The following is a 21859-nucleotide window of genomic DNA, read 5'->3' on the forward strand; positions in this document are numbered from 1 at the left end:
GTCTTCAGGGAACGCTTATAGGTTTGGAGACTGGAGGAGAGTCTTATTGTGCTTGGGAGGGCATTCCACAGAGTGGGTGCAGCCCGAAGAAAGTCCTGCAGTCGGGAATGGGAGCGAGTAATGAGTGTGGATGAGAGACGCAGATCTTGGGAGGAGCGTAGAGGTCGTGTTGGATGATATTTTGAGATAAGAGCAGATATGTATGTTGGTGTAGTTTGGTTTATGGCTTTGTGTGTAAGTAAAAGAATTTTGTATTGAATACGGTAGAATACAGGTAACCAATGAAGTGACTGACAGAGTAGCTTTGCAGACGATGAACGTCTGGCTAGGAAGATTAGCCCCGCAGCTGCATTCATAATGGACTGTAGTGGTGAGAGTCTGTATTGGGGAAGGCCAATAAGGAGACTATTGCAATAATCAATGCGTGAGATGATGAGAGCATGGATTAGAGTTTTTGCAGTGTCTTGTGTAAGGTAAGGGCGAATTTTAAATATGTTTTTTAGGTGCATGTGGCATGATTTTGAGACAGATTGAATTTGGGGTACAAAGGAAAGTTCTGAGTCAAGGATAACACCTAGGCAGCGAGCTTGAGAGGTAGGAGTGATTGTCATCTTCTCAACAGCGATAGAGATATCAGGTTGGTAACTACTATTTATTGGCGGAAATATAATGAATTCTGTTTTTGAGATATTAAGTTTGAGGTGGCGAGATGACATCCAGGATGAAACAGCAGAAAGGCATTCAGAGACACGGCTCAATACAGATGGGGACAGGTCCGGGGAGGATAGGTAGAGCTGAGTATCATCCGCATACAGATGATACTGAAATCCAAAGGAGCTGATTAGTTTGCCAAGAGATGAGGTATAGATTGAGAAAAGCAGGGGACCTAAAACTGAACCCTGAGGTACTCCAACTGAAAGAGGTAGCGAAGAGGAGGTAGAATCAGAGAAACGAACACTAAAGGAGCTGTTAGAGAGGTAGGATGAGAACCAAGAGAGGGCTGTGTCTTTAAGACCTATGGATTGTAGTGTTTGTATGAGAAGTGTGTGGTCAACAGTGTCAAAAGCAGCAGAGAGATCTAGAAGAATTAGTAGTGAGTAGTGGCCTTTAGACTTAGCAGTGACCAGATCATTCACAACTTTAGTCAGTGCTGTCTCTGTGGAGTGTTGGGCACGAAAGCCTGACTGATGCGGGTCCATTAAGTTGTGCGAGTTAAGAAAGTGTGTGAGGCGAGTATAAGCAAGTCTTTCAAGTAGTTTGGAGGTGCATGGAAGTTGAGAAATGGGACGGTAGTTTGAGAGAGAGCTTGGATCAGAATTCTGTTTTTTCAGAATCAGAGTAATAACTGCTTGTTTGAACAATGAAGGAAAGACACCAGTAGAGAAAGAGAGGTTACAGATTTTAGTTAAGATTGGAATGAGCACAGGAGACAGAGATTTACTTATTTGCGAGGGTATAGGGTCAAGAGGAGAGGTAGTAGAGTGGGAGGCAGAGAAAAGTGCAGATACTTCATCTTCATTTGTGGGATCAAATGAAGCAAATGCTTCAGAGGGCTCAGGTATGGAATTGAGCATATCACCAACTGAGTTGGAGCATACCAATTCATCTCTGATCTTGTCAATCTTATCCCTGAAGTAGGAAGCAAGATCTTGTGCATGTATAGTGGTTGGTGGCTTGGGTGAGGGAGGGTTGAGAAGGGATTTAAATGTATTAAAAAGTCGGGGGGCGGGGCCACGGCGGTGCAGGAGTGAGGAGGTGCGAGAGTGCGCTCCCTGACATGCATGGATCCGTGCATACCTGTGTAACCTGAAGCCCAGCATGAGCGTCCATCCTGGGGATAGTCTGCACCTATGAAATCCGCAGCCCACGATCGTGAACGGGGAGACGCGCCGGAGCGTACAGTGGTCTGTGATAAGGGGCGGCTGCCGGCAGCTGAGAGCGGGAGACGGAGTAACGTTGGAGGCGCGTATTAGCGCACAGCAGTGACGACAGCGTGAGTCAGAGAGTCCGCATCCCCTCCCGGAGTACAGCGGCGTGAGGCGCAGCAAACAGCCTGAGCGTCCCTGAGGAGACAGCCGCAGGCAATATAGGAGGCTGTGCGGCGAGCGGTACAGCAAGGAAGGGGTTCTGGAAGCAGGCTGCTGTGGACATATACAGGCGGCTGGGAGGTTGTGAGAGAACCTTCCTTCATCCCTCTGAGGACAGGCACCTGTACAGCCTAAAAGGACACCTAACAGGCACTGGAGGCAGCTGGAAATCACGAACACCGCTGGAGTGAGAGCCAGCTTGGTGAGGGGTGATTATTATACAACATAGACTGCCGGCCAAAAACCTGCAGAGACTCCCTGAGGTCCATTAGAAGCTTCGTCAAGCCCCATCTAAATTAGGTGGTAGCTGTGCTGCGGTTTGAACCCCTAAAAACAAGCATATCTATACAACAGCTGTGGGCCTGGGACCGCGGTTTCCTGAATAAAGTAAGGAGTCCCCTGAAAGTTTCAAGTATCGGAAGCAACGAACTGGTGCAGTATAAATACATTTATTATTATCCGTGACTGTCTATGTTTTGCTGGCTGTGAATAGGTGAGAGAGGCCTGCTATTTAAAAGGGGAAGTGTATACAGTGCAAGACAGCTAGCTCTAAGCAGCACAAAGGGCCAGACTGACTACACTGCTTAGCGCCCATAACAAAATGGGCAAAACAGGCAACACTTCATCAGCTGCCGCCAGGCTGGAGAGGTACGCCCGCAATACGGCACAAACCCCCACGTCTACCCCGCAGGCAACACCAACAAAAAGCAAAAGCCCCACTCCAGTCCCGGAGATTACACTCCAACAAGTGTTAGAGGCAATAAATAGTTCAGAACAACGTTTGTCTGTACAAATCAACGAGGTACAACAAGATATGGCTGCAATAAAAACTGAGCTCAAGGCAACCACAGAAAGGATTAAAGAGGCAGAGGTCCGTATATCCGCACTTGAAGACACCAATAATCATTGGTCGCATAAATTAAATAAAATGGCCCTGCAAATCACCGAAATGAGGAGTAAAATGTTAGACGTCGAAGGCAGATTAAGAAGAAACAACTTGCGCTTTGTGGGTTTGCCGGAGCACGAGGAGGGTGCAGACGCATCTAAATTTATTGTAGAATGGATGTGTGCTAAGTTTGGGGAATCTTCATTTACAGACCATTTCTCGGTGGAGAGGGCACACAGGGTACCATTCCGGCCACTACCACCAGGAGCCCCTCCAAGAACTTTGATTGCAAAGATACTAAATTTCCAAGACCGGGACACTATATTGCGTCTGATACGCCTGAAAGGGCCACTGGAGCACAACGGGACAAAAGTCTCGGTGTTTCCAGACTTTGCGTTGGAGGTACAAAAGGACAGAGCAAAATTTGTCGATATTAAAAGAAAATTACGGGAAAAAAACATAAAATACTCAATGGTATTTCCCTCCAAGTTAAGGGTAATAAACAACGACGAGACACTTTTCTTTTCTACACCAAACGAGGCTGCTAAATGGCTAGACAAAACGTCCCCAGGAGGTCGGCAGTTGGCAGAATGTTAGTACACAGGACACTGCAAAAAAGAATAATAGAGGAAAAATAAATGAAAACAAAATGGTGTGTCAGGGAGCCCCCTGCAAATTGGTGGTTTCTCTGGTATAGCCCCCTAGAAAAAGAATAGGGAAAAGAGGGGTGTAAGCGTGTATATATTTACTGTATTTTTGCTTGTTCTTTTCCTTTTTTTTTTTTTTTTTTTTTTTTTTTGTGTTAGGGGTGTGGGGGCAGGGAGGATTAGGTATGCCTAGCGGAAAAGGGTATACAGGGAGGGGGGAGGGTTATATGTACCGGGGATGTCTTGTATGGAATTGTATGTTACTATGTAGGTATAAGCTCATTTTCGGAGGGAAACTCATGGGGTTATTGGTGGGAGGGGCCCTACCCCAGGATACAAGCACAGATATAGCCCTAAGGGAAGGGAATACTTGTCAAAAGCGGCCTCAGGATGGAGGACGTGAGGGAAAGGTAAAGTGTAATGGCCATAGGGACAATTAAGGCGCTCGCGTGGAATGTACGTGGGTTAAATGACCAAATAAAACGATCCCTAGTGATGAACCAATTGAGGCAATACGGGGCGGATATAATCTGTTTATCCGAAACGCACCTTGTAGGAGGGAAGTTAATGGCCCTCAAAAAAGCATGGATTGGCCACACATACCACGCCCCCTTCACGTCCTCATCCAGGGGGGTTTCACTCCTAGTAAGGAAAACCTTGGCATTCACCTGCAATAGGGTCTTGATAGATCCCGGAGGATGTTATGTTTTTTTGGACTGTGTGATAAATACTCTGCATATGATAATATTGGCAATCTACATCCCGCCACCATTCGCATATAAGGTCCTGATAAAGGCCTCCGAGTTTGTGGCCCCCTTCCCGCTTGCGCTGGTGTTGTGTATGGGAGATTTTAATAATGTTTTGAATTCTGAGCTAGATAGATGGAGGAGTGTCTCCTCGGGAAGAGCTAGAGGGAATATGGGCTTTGCCAATTTCATCAAGGATATAGGATGGGTAGATCCGTGGAGAGAGCTCAATCCTAGTGCCCAGCAGTACTCCTGCTTCTCAGCTACATATGCAGCTTTTTCTAGGATCGATATGGTGCTGGTCTCTAGGAACTTCATGCCACTGGTGCACAGGATCGAGTATAGACCAAGGGGAATATCAGACCATTCCCCAGTATATTTGGAATTTGCTGAGCCCAATAATAGAGGGTGTAACTTTTGGAAATTTAACCCGAAATGGCTGCATAGCATCGATCTGGACTCAGATCTAGTGAACCAGTGGCGGGAGTTCTGGGAAAAAAATCAGGGTACGGCGGGGTTGCCTATAATATGGGATGCATTTAAGGCATTTATGAGGGGAACTTTTAGAAAACAAATAGCTGAGGTTAAGGAAAGGAGCAGAGAAGCTATAAGGGTCAAGGAGAAAGACTGTCTCAAAAAGGAAACAGAATACCGTATAAAAAAGTCCAATATTTCGTATGTAGAGTGGCAGGAGGCTCAGACGAGTTGGCTAGAGGCCATAAAAAAGGTCAATCTAAATATAATGTCCCATAGAGCCACACAAAGGTACCAAAACTCCGATCGTCCAGGAAAGTACCTGGCCTACCTAGCACAAGCAGAAAGCCCACCAAATATAATACCAGCGATAATGAACCAAGCGGGGGTAATAGTGAACACACCATCCCAGATAGGGGGTGCCTTTGAGGTATATTTCACCCAATTATATACTAGCAGGTTAGAGCACAATGTAAAGGAAATAAAGAAATACTTGGATAATATTCAGCTACCAAAGCTGAGGGAGGAAGCCTCCTTGGAGATTGACGCCCCCTTGGTAATTGATGAAGTGAGGAATGCAATTAAAATCCTACCCAGCGGGAAAGCCCCAGGATTAGAGGGCATCCCAGCGGAGGTTTATAAAAAATATACAGAGGTACTTGCACCCCTACTGTTTGAAACACTTAGGGGAAGCTTTGAGTCGGGGGCCGTTCCAAAATCAATGACAGAGGCCAAAATAATCATGCTATTAAAACCAGGTAAGAACCCATTAGAGATGGATGCATACAGGCCTATCTCCCTCATCTCGTTCGAGGCGAAGGTGATGGCCAAGATTCTTGCAGAGAGATTAAACAAACACATATTTTCGCTGGTCCATCCAGATCAAACTGGCTTTATGCCAGATAAGGCCACCAGCATAAATATACGTAGACTTTATTCCCACCTGCAGATATTGGGTACAGGCGAGAGAGAGGCTGCCATAGTCTCACTAGACGCTATAAAAGCGTTTGACGCTGTAGAATGGCCATATTTATGGGAGGTCCTTAAAGCATATGGAGTGGGTCCAAACTTCATAAAATGGATTCAGTTACTATACGCAGACCCATCGGCCAGGGTATCCGTGAATGGCTGGACGTCCCCCTCTTTTAAACTCGCCAGGGGAACCAGGCAGGGGTGTCCCCTCTCCCCAGTCCTGTTTGCCCTGGCGATTGAACCCCTGGCATGCTTGATTAGGCAATACCCGGGAGATATTGGATTTGGGGGCGTAGGCCAGATGGAGAGGATCTCATTGTATGCGGACGATTTATTAATATTCCTAAAACAACATACAATATCCCTTCCTTTAGTACTTAAGTGGATTGAGGAATTTGGGGATTACTCCGGTTTTAGGATTAACTGGACGAAATCAATCATATTTCCAGTAGGCGATCCAGGGAACTACCCCCTATCCTCTCCATCACAGTTACAATGGGCCTTAACATTCAGGTACCTTGGAGTCCATATATCCAGGGATCCTAAAGAGTTTATCCCATTGAATATACAACCTCTGATGGAGTGGTTAGGGAAAAAAATAAAATCATGGAGTAGATTGCCATTGATCGTGGCCGGGAGGGTCAATTTGGTGAAGATGACAGTCCTACCTAAATTTTTGTACATATTACAACAATCTCCAATATATCTCCCAAAATCAGTATTTAGAAAACTCAATAGCATTATCTCGTCGTTTATTTGGAACGGTTCCCGACCAAAGGTTCAACTTCACAACTTAATGAGGACAGGGACAGAGGGTGGCCTGGGGCTCCCCGATTTTAGGAGGTACTACATCGCCGCTCAGTCAGCCCAATTAAGAACATGGCTAAGAGAGGAGGAATATGGTAGTCATATGACCAAAGCGTTGGTAGCAGTATCTACACCGGATATCAGCCCTTTATATAGGATCATACAGGGCAACAAATACCCCAGGGATTTACCCTTAGTCACGCAAGCAATGAAGATTTGGCGGGAAGTAAACCAAAATATGGGAATAAAATATTTAGATAATGAATATCGAATAATAGATCTACTCACAACTAGAGAGGGCAAGTCCCTACAGGTTAGAGAGGCCTGGCAACCGTTTGCAGTAACCACTCTTATCCAGGTCTACGATCCAGGGGGCCTTAAATCCTTTTCTCAGCTAAAGGAGGAATATAACCTACCTGGAACGTATTTCTTCCGTTACCTCCAATTAAGAAGTATACTGGAAACATACTTCCCCAACTCCCCTCCCTTGTTTGGAGAGTCACCGATTAAAAAAACCATCAAAGCAACAGATAAAAAAAAAGTAGTCTCCAGGGTATATGCCAACCTGGGAAAAACGAAATATATAGATGGCTTATCAGAATTAAGGGGAAAATGGGAGCAGGACGTGGGGGAATTAAGCGATGAGGAATGGACAGCTGCAAAAGTGGCAGTGGCAAAAGCCACAAACTCGCTCCGTATCCAACAGACCCAATTCCTTATACTTCACAGATCATACATGACAGCTACTAAACTGGCAAAATTCGCTGGGAGAACATCGCCCAACTGCCCCAAATGTGGAACACTCCCCGGGACATTTATACATCTATTGTGGGAATGCAGGTGGGTAGCGGAGTTCTGGGATAAAGTCACGCAAGATATAGTAGCCACCGGAATTCCTGAGGCAATTTTAACCTCAAAATGCTGTATGCTGGGAGTAGTTGCGGGTAGAGGTGGGTCCAATGAGAGAATGTATGTGAACAATGTATGCTCAATAGCCAAGGTAATGGTGGGGAGAGCATGGATGTCCAATGCTGCTCCTGATTATGATGCATGGAAGTCTCGAGTAAACTATGTTATTGAACAAGAAAAGCACTTAGCACATGGACGTAACACGATTAGTAAATTTCAACAGATTTGGAAACCGTGGACACAATCACCCTTGTATAAAGAAATAAATTTACATTAAAAATACACCCACAAGAGAGGGAAAAAGAAAAAGGGGAAAGGGAAAGAATGGGAAAAGGGAAAAAGAAAAAAGGTGAAATAAATAAAAATATATATGAATAAATATAAGAAAAGTAGGGAGTGAAAAAAATAATAATTTTCCTTTTTTTTTTTTTTTTTTTATTAACTATTTTTTTTTCTTTCTTTTCACATACAAACACAGAAAGAGATGTATCACGCACTAGCAAAAAAGCAAGTAGACATTTAACAATTTTATAGGTTCAGGCAGGGCACCAAAATGCACGTAAGTTGATAATTTTTTGAACACGTTAATTAATAATTAGAAAAGAGAAGAGGTCTCGCAACAGAGACAAACATAGGAAGAGACTTCCTTGTACAGAGCTAGAACGAAGGGAGAACAATTGCATCATACATATGTTACCGAGAGCAACTCGAGTAGGGGTAAAAGAATTGGATTCCCGCCCCCCCCCCCCCCCCCCCCCCTATTAGACCAGGGAGACTGGGAAGTATCCTAAGAGGAAGGAGCCCTAGTAAACTGTATAGCGATGTAAGAGAATTAATACCCATTTACCATGTTTCTGAATGGGACATGGGTAAAGGGCAAAATGCCCCTGTGAATTCCCCGGAGATAAATGAGTGAATGTACCTACGTATTGTGTTGTAATTTAAATGTATGTTTTTATGTATATGTCTTTTTGCAAAATTAAATAAAGATGAAGATAAAAAAAAAATGTATTAAAAAGTCATTTTGGGTTAGAAGCTTGAGCAGAAATGAGAGTTTGGAAATATGTTTGTTTGGCAATTTCCAGGGCATAACTATAGTACTGGTAGATATTCTTATATGTAAAGAAATCCATTGGACTGTGAGATTTACGCCATTTACGCTCAGCTTTGCGTGAGATATTTTGTAGGTCTCTTGTTAATTTAGAGTGCCACGGTTGGCGTCTAGGCCTACGTGGAGTGTGGTGGGTAACTGGAGCCACTTCATCCAGGGCTGTTTTGAGGGTTAGGTTTAGGTGTGATACCGTCATCTCAGGAGTAGTGAATGCAGAAATAGGAGCAAGCTGTTGTTGCAGTGAGGAGGAGAGTACTTGAAAATTAATATCATTAATATTTCTGCGGGCTTGAGGTGGATTAAAGGATTTCTGTGTTTTTGAGTTAGAAGTACTAGAGGACAGCATGCAGGTGATAAGGTTGTGATCTGAGAGAGGGAAAGGAGAATTGGTGAATTCCGACACTGAGCACAGCTTAGTGAATATCAGATCAAGACAGTGGCCATCCCGATGAGTAGAGGAGTCAGTCCATTGGGAGAGGCTGAGAGAGGAGGTTAGAGAGAGTAGTTTGGAGGCATGAGCAGCAGATTTTGGGCTATCAATAGCGATATTGAAGTCACCCATGATGATGGTTGAGATGTCAGCAGAAAGGAAGTGAGGGAGCCAGGCAGAAAAATCTTCCAGAAATCGTGTTGGCTGCCCAGGTGGGCGATAGATAGCTGCAACACGCAGCGAGAAAGGAGTGTAAGTTCTGATGGAATGTACTTCAAATGATGTGAATGTGAGTGATGGAACCTATAACTTTGTATGTGTAGGATTGGGATAGTAATATTCCAACCCCACCTCCTCTGCTGTCACCAGGCCTGGGTGTGTGTGTGAAGTGGAGAGCACCATGTGACAGGGCTGCAGGGGAGGCTGTGTCTGATTGTGAGAGCCATGTTTCTGTTATAGCCAGCAGGTTAAATATTACATCTCCACACTTCTCTTGACTGTTATCCATCGTGACGCACCTGCTGCAGGCTGCAGCTCATGTCACATGGTGGCTTGGTGGGCTTCTGACATATTAAAATAAATAATTATATTTAATATACTTATTTAATAAATAAGTATATTAAATATACTTATTTAATATACCAGCAGCCACCAAGTAACATGAGCTGCAGCCTGCAGCAGGTGCGTCACGATGGATAACAGTCAAGAGAAGTGTGGAGATTTAAAGTGTAATATTTCAAGTATTAGTACAGCCAGGCCTGAGCCACCTAAGTTGCTGCCGCGCACTTACAGTGTGTGCTGTGGCAGGCTCCTCCGATGCGAGATTATCCCAGCCCAGTGTCACGCGCGCCAGGGCTCCGAGTCCCGGCTGGCCACCGCAAGCCTGAGCAGCAGTGGCAGATTGGCGCCAAGAGCGAGACTGAGCTGAGGCCGGACGAGTCCGACTCCTACTCCTCCCATGAGTGGTGCTCGGTGCCGGCGCGTGACGTAATGACGCACGGCACCGGCCGCTGCTAAGCACTCTTGGGAACGCCGGGTGGGAGGGGGTGGAGGGGATGAAGTCGGCGGCGCAGCACAGGGGCCCGGTAAGTGAGGCTGACGCCGGCTGCAATGAAAAAAATAAAAAATTTGGTACAATTATAATTTGCCGGTACAGACTGTTAAAAAACGGTACTGTACCGGCAAATTCGGTACAGTTGGAGGGTATGCTCTCTGTATTGTGTGGCTTTCACAGTTACACTATCTGTATGAATTTCTATCGGGTTGGGATCATTTGGTCTACAGCATGATGGTCGACAGTCATTAGGTCGACACCATTAGGTCGACATGGGTCTAGGTTGACATGGGAAAAGGTCGACATGGTTCTAGGTCGAAAGGTCATTCGTTTGACAGGTAATTAGTTCGACAATGTCTAGGTTGACAGTGAAAAGGTCGACATGGGTTTTTTTACAGTTTTTTTCTGAATGTCAACACAGTCGACATGGACACAGTTTAAAGTGCACCGCATCCCCTCGCTGCGCTCGCAATGCATCGGGCACACTATTTTATTCTCCCACCACGCCTTAGTGGATAGTAGGGCATGAAATACCGCCTGTCGGCTCAAAAAACAGTGAAAAACCCCATGTCGACCTTTTGACTGTCGACCTAGACACTGTCGAACATATGACCTGTCAAACTAACGACCTGTCGACCTAGACCCATGTCGACCGAATGGTGTTGACCTAAAGGGAGCGCAGGGGGAACCTAACGCCGGCCATTCGGCGACACCTGGAACCTAACGCCGGCCATTCGGAGACACCTGAACCCTAACGCCGGCCATTCGGAGACACCTGGAACCTAACGCCGGCCAAGAAAATCCTTCTCACTGACGCCTGGAACCTAACACTGGCCTCACTGACGCCTGGAACCTAGCACCGGCCTCACTGACGCCTGGAACCTAGCACCGGCCTCGGTGACGCCTGGAACCTAACGCCGGCCTTGGTGACACCTGGAACCTAACGCCGGCCTCGGTGACACCTGGAACCAAACACCGGCCTCACTGACGCCTGGAACCAAACACCGGCCTCACTGACGCCTGGAACCTAAAACCGGCCTCACTGATGCCTGGAACCTAGCACCGGCCTCACTGATGCCTGGAACCTAACGCCGACCATTCGGAGACACCTGGAACCTAACGCCGGCCATTCGGCGACACCTGGAACCTAACGCCGGCCTCGGTGACACCTGGAACCTAACGCCGGCCTCGGTAACACCTGGAACCCAACGCTGGCCTCACTGACGCCTGGAACCTAACACCTTCCTCACTGACGCCTGGAACCTAGCATCGGCCTCACTGATGCCTGGAACCTAACACCGGCCTCACTGACGCCTGGAACCTAGCACCGGCCTCACTGATGCCTGGAACCTAGCACCGGCCTCACTGACGCCTGGAACCTAGCACCGGCCTCACTGACGCCTGGAACCTAGCACCGGCCTCACTGACGCCTGGAACCTAGCACCGGCCTCACTGACGCCTGGAACCTAACGCCGGCCAAGAAAATCCTTCTCACTGATGCCTGGAACCTAACACTGGCCTCACTGACACCTGGAACCTAGCACCGGCCTCACTGACGCCTGGAACCTAACACCGGCCTCACTGACGCCTGGAACCTAAGCATACCCTGATAGCCAAGGTGCCATGGGAATACTAGATTATTTTAGTCCACCCTCCTTCAACTAAATCCTAGGAATCCTGATACTAAATGTTTTTCAAGTGTTTTTCAACCACAACTTCCGGGATTACTTGACACAAGTCTCAGTTTTAGGTCCTCTGCTTTTCTCAATCTATACCTCCTCTCTTGGCCAACAAATCCAATGTACTCCGATGAGACCCAAATCTATCTATCCTTCCTTGACCTATCACCATCACTATTGCTCTTTGTCTCTGAATGCCTCTCTGCCATTTCATCTTGGATGTCATCTCGCCACCTCAAATTCAACATTTCCAAAACAGAATTAATTACATTCCCACCAGCCAAGAGTAGTTACCTGATATCTCTATCACTGTTGAGAACACAACAATCTACACTACCCCACAAGGTCGGTGCCTAGGGGTCATCCTCAACTCTGAACTATCCTTTGTTCCCCACATTCAATCCGTCTCTAAATCATGTTACATGAATCTAAAAAACATATCCAAAATTCGTCCGTACCTTAAGGCCCATACACACTTAACGATTTTCAGCTGAAAATCGGTCAAAACAGCAGTTTTGACCGATTTTCAGATGAAAATCGCCCAGTGTGTATGCCCCCCAGATTGGCGACTAGCGATGATGCGCGCTCCCGCATCATCGCTAGTTAAGTGGTTCATCTGCTGGTTTTACCAGCAGATGTGGCGATGATGGATGGTTTTTCATCCATCATCGCCATGTGTGTACGCTGCCCCGGGCGGAAAGATTAACCACTTTCAGCCCGGCGGCCCGCCCCGCTGCCTCCCCCCACCCCCTCGCCAGTGTCATATACTCACCCTGCTGTGGTCCGACTCCACACCGCGCCGCCCCGCTCATCATCTCCGGGCCGGCTGGCTGCTGCTGCTGCAAAGCCCTGCAGCCCCTGCTCCCCCGCTGATCACCCGGCCAGAACACAAAGCGCTGCTGGCCCCGCTCCCCGCCCTGCTCAAAACGGAGCACACCGCTGGCCACCAATGTTAAGTCAGTAATATATACATTGCTGGCACAGGTCAGCAATGTATATATTACTGGCACCACTGTGCACCAATGATTATTAATTAGCCAGTTATTATATACATTGCTGGCACAAGTCAGCAATGTATATATTGCTGGCACCACTGTGCACCAATGATTATTAATTAGCCAGTAATATATACATTGCTGGCAACATGCCAACAATGTATATATTATTGTCATCACTGCCCACCAATGTTATTCATATGCCAGTAATATATGCATCAGGGTTGCCAACCCTCCCGGAATGGCCGGGAGGATCCCGAAAATCGGGTCCCCCTCCCGGTCCCCCGGAAAGGGGGGCAACCCTCCCGGAATCCGGCTGTTCCCTTTCCCCCCCCCCTCATTTACCTTGTGGTGGCCGTAGCCCGTAGCGTTAAATTGCCGCGATCCGCGGCATTTCGTCGGAAGGGGGCGGGGCTAAATACGCAAATCGCGCATTTTTGGCCCCGCCCCCTCATCGGAGACCCGCGTATTGCGGTATTTGCATTACTGGGGGCAGGGACTGATGATGCTCCATCAGGCCCCGCCCCCAGAAGTGATGTAGACAGTCTCCTCTCCGGGGTTCTCCCGGAGAGGAGATTGTAAAAGTCGGCAACCCTGATATGCATTGCTGCCACGGGCCAGCAATGTATATATTATTGGCACCACTGCCCACCAGGCAGTAGTACAATTATAGCTCCCCCCCTCCATAAAAATTCTGCTGCCCCTCTCCACTGCCGCCAAACAGCCCCTCCTAGCCGTCGCCACCAAACAGCCCCCCAAAATGCGCTGACAGCGCAGGTACACAGAACAGTACCTGCGCTGCTTTGATCCATCAGGGCCCAGGCGTGAGGACAGGGAAGCAGAGGCCAGTGTGTAAGGGCGAGCGGCGGCCAGTGTGTAAGGGCGAGCGGCGGCCAGTGTGTAAGGGCGAGCGGCGGCCAGTGTGTAAGGGCGAGAGTTGGGCCGGGTGGAAGGGGAAGAGGCGGCTACGTTAAGGGGGATCGGCAGGCAGGGTAGAAGGGGGAGCGACAGGCAGGGTGGAAGGGGGACTGTCTGTGTGAGGACGCTTAGTGACCCACCCCATGTGTGGTTCATGAGGCGGGTCACTGAGCGTCCTCACACAGACAGCCGGAGATAGAAGTAACAATCCTTACTGGATGCTGCAGATGCAGAGCTTTCCTCACACAGGACTCCTGACAGCCTCTGTGAGCGCCATGTCCCTGCGCCCCTGTGGCACCTGCTCCCCCCCCCCCCCCCCCCCGCCACTGCTAGGGCTGCTGAGCCCTAGTTACACCACTGCCACCTGGTGTTAAAGTGAGCCGGAATGGGGTGGAACTGCATTCCGTCAGCTCACTTTGCCCTGATGTCATCGCTAAAGGAGACAGCCGGGCAGAACGGTGGGAAAACCGGCTATCTCAGAGCAGGTCCATCCGTCTGTGGAGTGACTATTTCAAATGATGCCCCGGCTCGCGACTCATGAGCCAATCGGAGCTTGGGGCCCAGCAGCCAATCAAGAGCCACTGATGCCTGATTGGCTGCCTGGCCGCGAGTTCCGATTCACTAGCGAGTTGTGAGCTGGCGCATCATTGAAATATTCATTGAAATTAAATGTTTTCCGTGCACATGGGTGGGATTTTGCCCGGTCAGGGGTGGAGTTTACTTGTGCTGGGCTCTGAATATATGCAGCCCAGCAATTAGTTCTGCATCAGGCCCCAAGAACAGGAATAAAATGGCCCCTGCTCCCACCCAGAGCCGGCCTTAGGCATAGGCAAACTAGGCAATTGCCTAGGGCATTTGGAATGCCTAGGGGCATCAGCAGCTTCTGCTGATTAAAATGATATGCAGCATGCCTATATTCTGTGTGTGAGTGAGGCTGTATCTGCATATGAAATAGTGTCTTCATGGAAATCACTGTAACATAGCATTCCGAACGCAGGCACAGCCACAGTCGCACACAGAATATATTCATGCCACATATCATTTTAATCATCGGAAGCTCCTTGTGTGTGCTGGCCATAACAATGCAAATAAGACGAATTTTCAGCAAAAAAGGCACCCAACGTTAGCAAAAATGGCCAGGAGCTGCATGGCTTATTGAGTCAAGATGTATAAGGAAACATCTGTATCCAAGCAGAGGCAGAGGTCACAGTGTTAGCGGCTGTGCGAGTGCTGTCTGCGGGTGGGTTGGTTGTGCAATAGTGTTCGGCATATGTGTAAGCTGCATTATGTGTGTCATGTATAAATGCATTAATAATGTGTGACATATGTGTAACAGGCATTATGTGTGTCATGTGTATAAGGGCATTAATAATGTGCAACATATGTGTAATGGGCATTATGTGTGTCATGTGTATAAGGGCATTAATAATGTGCAACATATGTGTAAGGGGCATTTTGTGTGTCATTATGTGTATGAAGGGCATTAATAAAGGTTGGCATAATGTGTAAGGGGCATTATGGTTATAAGGACATTAATAATGTGTGTCATGTGTAAGGGGCATTACTGTGTGGTATTATCATGGGTGCCGAGAGAAAGGGGTAGGGGGTACAAATTACCCAGGCCAAAGTCTGATGGAAGGGCCCAGCGGGGGCCCCAGGCCCCCTCCCCTTAAGTGACAGCAGCAGCTGCAGCTCTTCTCCTCTGCCCAGCACACACTGCTTTGTGCTGTGTTGCAGTGTGGCCATGGAGGTGCTTAAAATGCAATATTTTCTCAGGATTTTTTTCTAAGGGTATAATGTGAATAATATGAGGAGTAATGTACATAAGGTAAAGTGGTACTACTGTGTGATGAAACGTGAATAAGGGACACCATCGCATGATATATGATGTAAATAAAGTTGCACTACTGTGTGGCATAATTTGAATTGGGGGTACTATTGGGTGGCCATGCCCCTTCCCAGCAAGAACACACCCGTTTGGGCCGCGCACCGAATGTGTGCACTGTTTCTATTTAAAATATTGTGGGTAGGAGCACCAAAATGATGACTGCTATGATGAGGGTTGATGGTGCTGGGAAAGGGGAGCAGGGTCAGAGACGGAACTAGTGGCGGTGCTAGGGGGCACCAGCCAAAATCTTGCCTAGGGCGTCATTTAGGCTAGGGCCGGCTCTGCTCCCACCCTTGGAATTCTAACCCGCCCATTATGTAAATAGCCTTATAATGAAAGATTTTCAGCAAAGTCTTTCGCCTCCTGAAAATCTCTCGCTCTTTGGGGAAAATAGCTCAGTGTGTACGCACTACTTTGGTGATAGCTGTATCTATCACAGATTTTGGCAAAGTCTTTTGAAATGAAAATCTTCAAGTGTGTATGGGCCTTTACACTGCAAAATCTCTAATCCATGCACTCATTATACCCCGCATTGATTATTACAATAGTCTCCTAACTGGTCTTCCCAAGAACAGACTCTGCCACTGCAATCCATTTTAAATGCTGCTGCTAGGCTGATCTTCCTTGCAAGATGCTCATCGTCTGCTGATCCGCTCTGCCAGTCCCTCCATTGGTTTCCTGTATCTTACAGTATTCAATATAAAATATTTCTACTCGCATATAAAGCTATTAACCATACTGCACCAGCATATATCTCTACTTGTCACTAAATATCTCCCATCCCGACCACTCCGCTCTGCACAAGATCTGCTTCTCTCTTCTGAACGGATCACCGGCTCCCATTCACTATTACAGGACTTTCATCGGGCTGCTCACACCCTTCCACGCACATTAAGACTCTCCTCTAGCCTCCAAACTTTTCAGCTTTCCCCGAAAACTCACCTCTTCAGGCAAACCTATCATATTCCGGAACCCCCACACAACCTCCAGTAGCATTCATATCTCATAGCATCCCATCAGGACGGTCTTGCGATCTGGTGGGACTGCCATGCTATAGCTTCCTATCCTTATGTATCTCTCCTATTATCCCTATAGATTGTAAGCTTGCGAGCAGGGCCCTCCTACCTCTATGTCTACCCAGTTTGTTTTAACACTGTTTCCTATTGTAAAGCCCAATGGAATCTGCTGTGCTATATAAGAAACTGTAAGTGGATACATTAAGTATAAAAGAATCATTGTATTTATTCTGTAGTTGTCCACTAGATGGCGACAGAAGACTGTGACTGAGCGTTAAACATGGAGCATAAACACCAGCAGCAGGATGAGCCGGGTCTCCATGTGTTCATCCTGCAGATATTACAATGTATGGGACTGATTCAGGCTGGATCGCCGGGCATGCAAATTCTCAAAAATGCCAGTACATTCCTGGGCTTGGATGCAGTGGCCAATGAGATTTTTAAATCAGTGTTGCCCAGATAAGCCTATGGGTTTCTTTCGCAGTTTCCTACTGTGAGGGGTCTAAACAGATTCTTCCCAGCATCCCCGGCGGCCCGTGCGTCACTTGATGCATCCACAGATAGGAGTCCAGGTCCGATTCCTGGAAGGCCTATCATCGCAAAGGACGGCTCATACCGCAAGAGCCGCCCTTTGCAGAATTCTTCATGCATACGGCGTTAGTAAATGCGGGAAGCATCGCAAGCTCCTAGCGCTGCTTGCCCCGTCTTGCCCATGAAAAGGCCAGCGTAAGTTTTTCTTGTCTTTTTTTTTACAAACTTTTTTATAATTTACCATCCGCGTGGGTTTCGACTGGGAGCGGTAGGGTTTTCTGAGCGCAGCAGTAGCGAAATGAGGCACCCGGCCGGAAACATGTGATTGGACGTGGAGATGGAGTCCATGTGATGTAATCTACACGACATGGGCTTAGGCCGACACCTGAAATATGTTGACATGACAGCGTTAGGTCGAAAATGGCTAGGCTCAGAGTCAAAAGATCAACATGGGGTTTTTCGCTTTTTTTTTTGAGCCGACATGTGCCGACACGCAGTATTTCATGCCTTACCATCCACTAGGGCGTGGGGGGAGAATATAATAGTGTGCCGAGTGCAGCGAGCCATGCGAGGGGGCGCGGTACACTTAGTCGGTGTCCATGGCAACTATTTCGACATTCGGGACAAAAACAAAGTGAAAAAAACCATCTTGACCTTGTGACCTAGCCATTGTCAACCTAATGCTTGCATCGACCTATTTCAGGTGTCGACCATGAGTGGTCAACTCAATGCATCTTGACCAAAATTGTTCCACCCAATGACCCATACCCTTTGTAACAGCCTATTGACCTTTGGAAGCCCCTTCTAAATCTCAGTCAGCCAAAACTATTACACAATTTCCTTTGTAAAGATGACATTGTTTTGCGTTTGTCCACCCCAGACTTCCCGGGAACTTTGCTGTTTGCCTCAGTACTCTTCCCCTTCTCCCCTTTATCTTCACGTTTTAATTTTCTCAACTTACACCATCATCCGTAATTTCACACCTTTGAAGATCACGGGCATTTTCCCTTCTGCGTTACTTCACAAATCCATAACTTCATGTACTATATGTCATCTTCAGAATTTGTCATCATATACGTCCTGAAGATGACCTCCGACATCGCTGCATCTTTTTGTACTTACCCGACACCTGTTACTGTTTGTACTTTTATATTTGTGAACTAAAAATAAAGTTGTTTAAAAACAGAGTTGGGTCTAAAAAACCCAGAAGGCCGCAGCTAGTGCCTGACGCTTGTTATTTCACTATGACCTAAGGTTATTCGGAAGTAACGGGGTTAATCTATGACTCAGACACTAATTCTTCCTTCGGTCCAAATAGGACTCATTCCAGACCTAATTGCAATTTCCCACACCGAGTAGACGAGGCGTGTGATGGGCTATTTGCTAATTACTTCTACACTGAGGTCATCTCTGTAATCAGAACACCCTTATGTGCCATTTATAACGATTCTGCTTACTACCCCGCACAACCATCGCAGGTACCCCTGCTCACTTCCACCTCCCACTCACCCCTATGCCTTAAGTGGACAGTGACACCCATACCTCCCAACTGTCACGATTTTAGAGGGACAGTCCCGATTTTCGGGTCCTGTCCCGCTGTCCCACCCGCGGCAGGCATTGTCCCGCTGCGGGTGGTGGCAGTTGGGAGACCCCCTAATCTAGTAGAATAGACGCTGTGCGCATGCGCACAGCGTCTATTCTCGTATGAAAATGAGGTCACGGCTAATTAGCATAAGCCGCACCCTCATTTGCATACGCCCCACCCCCTTTTCGGGCGCTCGCGCGGCTTCGTCGCGCGAGTGTCCCTATTTCTTCAGGTCAAAAGTTGGGAGGTATGGACACCCAGTGTGACCAGAAGTCTCTCACACGCCAAAGGTGTTTGTAGCTAAAAAAATGGGTGTGGCCTTGTGGGAGCCCCCCGCTATTGTCACAGAGGAGGCGTGTCCTAGCGGGTAGCCTCCATGATTACATCACTCAGGGGAGCTTGCTCAGCATCCCCAAGAGACTTCTGAGTGACAGGAGCCAGGTGCTGCCTGATGATGTCACTCTGTAGTACCCAGATCCTGTGACTGCTGAGGAGCCTGCATTTTGTGGTCACCTCTTCTGAGGGTGATACCCAGGAGCGGCCCGCTCCCCCCTTGTGATGCCTGTATGTGGAATGGTATCCTAAGGATCCTCAAGGGATTCAGATTCGCCCACTGGTGAATGATGTCACACATTCAGGCTGAGAGGCCAGCACAGGGTGCCTTACCATGATCTGTGGCCCTGTGTCATCCTTAGAAGGTTTTATCCAGAGCTGGCCCTAACCAATTTAATGCCCTAGGCAAGATTCTGGCTTGTGCCCCCTAACACTATCGACAATTCCGACCATGACCCATCACCCCACTCCCAGCACCCATTACCCAGTAACACCTTTCACCCATCACCCATAGCAATCCTCATCTACAGAGCCGTACCTAGACATTTTGGGGCCCAATATTTTAAATAGAGACAGAAAGGGGTGTGATCTTGCTGGGAAGGGATGTGACCATGCAATAGTATCTAATCAAATGATGTCACATAGTAGTGCAACCTTATTCACATTACATCACATGATAGTGTCCCTTATTCATGCTCCACCACACAGTACCTCTTTACCTTATACACATTATACCTGTCTTAGTGCATTGCTGCCCACTTTCAATGTGAGATGGCCCGATCCATTGAGTGCATGCCCTAGGCCTTTGCCTAGTTTGCCTAGGGCTGGCTCTGGATAAATATCTCCTATATCCCCATCATGGATTCATTTACTGCAGGTGCTGAAAACTGTAGGTAGCCAATCTATGGGTCAAACCAATACTTATGTGAATACTGCCTCTCACTACACTGGAGATAAAGCGGAGAAAAGGTAAAAGGAGATAAAGCACAGCCAATCAGCTGTGTTTGAAAAAGACAGTTGGGAGTTGATTGGCTGCTGCATTATCTCCTTTTACCTTTTCTCCGCTTTATCTCCAGTTTATCTCTTCTCCAAGCTTAATAAATCTGCCCCTGTGATGCAGATGCCCCAAGATGTTGCGGCCACGCCTCTCTCACGCTAGCAGACGGGGTCCATGGGGGTATTCAGACCTTATCGCATGGCTGCGAATTAGCAGGCCGGTTGATTATAGATAGACTGCGCACTCGTACAGCTCGGATATTTATATTTATTATTCCCGGATACAATATATTGGTGCCAATTCGAAATAAAAAAAAAAAAAAGCAAATGTGATTTAGAATTTTGGGGGCTGAATTCTGGCAAAAAAACTAATTTAGGGTTATTCATACACGTGACAGAAGGGAGACGCAACTTTTAACTCTTAGGCGCTTAAGACAAAGGAAAGTGCCTGCATTGGTTATAATAACAGCCTGTTCCCATTGGCCAGCTTGCTGGAAACCAAGTAAACTGTTAATGTCAGAAAAACAAGTTAAACAGGGTTGCCTCCCAGAATGGCAGGGAGGCTCCCGAAAATCGGGTCCCCCTCCTGGCCCGCCGGAAAGGTGGGCAACCCTCCTGGATACCGGCGCCCCCTCGCATCTCCCGCGCAGCAGCGTTAATTTCCAGCGGTTCAAGGCTATGCTGCACATTGGGCCTTATTCTAGTTCACTCTTTCTGACAAAATCCTTCTTAGATGGACAAAACCATGTGCACTGCAGGTGGGGCAGATGCTACTTGTGCAGAGAGAATTAGATTTGGGTGGGTTTTTTCTTCAAAATGAGATCTATATTGCAGTGTAAAAATAAAGCAGTCAGTATTTTCCCTGCACAGAAACAAAATAACTCACCCAGATCTAATTCTATCTGCATCTGTTACATCTGCCCCCTGCAGTGCACATGGCTTTGTCCACCTGAGAAGGAGTTTGCCTCTAAGAGTGAACTAGAATAAGGACCATTGTGACCAGGCAGCGGACCCTGCTTCTCCCACTATATAACTCTCAGTCTGTGGCTTCCTGCTGACCCCATTCCCCTCCTCACATCATGTCCCTGCCCCTGTCACATGCAGCCCTGTCCTCACTGACACATCACACATCTCCTGATATACTCTGTGCTGCTGGGGACCCTGCTCCTCCCACTATATAACTCTCAGTCTGTGGCCACCTGCTGCCTCCACTCCCCTCCTCACATCATGTCCCTGCCCCTGTCACATGCAGCCCTGTCCTCACAGACACATCACTCATCTCCTGATATACTCTGTGCTGCTGGGGACCCTGCTCCTCCCACTATATAACTCTCAGTCTGTGACTTCCTGCTGCCTCCATTCCCCTCCTCACATCATGTCACTGCCCCTGTCACATGCAGCCCTGTCCTCACTGACACATCACTCATCTCCTGATATACTCTGTGCTGCTGGGGACCCTGCTCCTCCCACTATATAACTCTCAGTCTGTGGCTTCCTGCTGCATCCTTTCCCCTCCTCACATCACCGCCCCTGTCACATGCAGCCCTGTCCTCACTGACACATCCCTCATATCCTGATATACTCTGTGCTGCTGGGGACCCTGCTCCTCCCACTATATAACTCTCAGTCTGTGGCTTCCTGCTGCCTCCTTTCCCCTCCTCACATCATGTCACTGTCCCTGTCACATGCAGCCCTGTCCTCACTGACACATCACTCATCTCCTGATATACTCTGTGCTGCTGGGGACCCTGCTCCTCCCACTATATAACTCTTAGTCTGTGGCTTCCTGCTGCCT

At 47.7% G+C, this 21859-nt stretch overlaps 1 protein-coding gene across 2 annotated transcripts in view; it reads right to left on the reverse strand.

The window, feature by feature from the left end:
- The window catches only part of MEIOB (meiosis specific with OB-fold), a 267025-nt gene extending 248259 nt beyond the window's left edge, over window positions 1–18766 (reverse strand). The window contains exon 1 of one of the 2 annotated variants that reach the window (XM_083152631.1): window positions 18693–18766. The gene's annotated coding sequence lies outside the window, so the exon portion shown is untranslated. The remainder of the gene's footprint in view (window positions 1–18692) is intronic. The other variant, XM_083152632.1, reaches the window with a different exon arrangement.
- Window positions 18767–21859: the final 3093 nt, after the last annotated feature.

The sequence above is a fragment of the Crinia signifera genome, chromosome 7 (assembly GCF_055691185.1).
Source record: "Crinia signifera chromosome 7, ASM5569118v1, whole genome shotgun sequence".
Taxonomy (NCBI): Eukaryota; Metazoa; Chordata; class Amphibia; order Anura; family Myobatrachidae; genus Crinia; species Crinia signifera.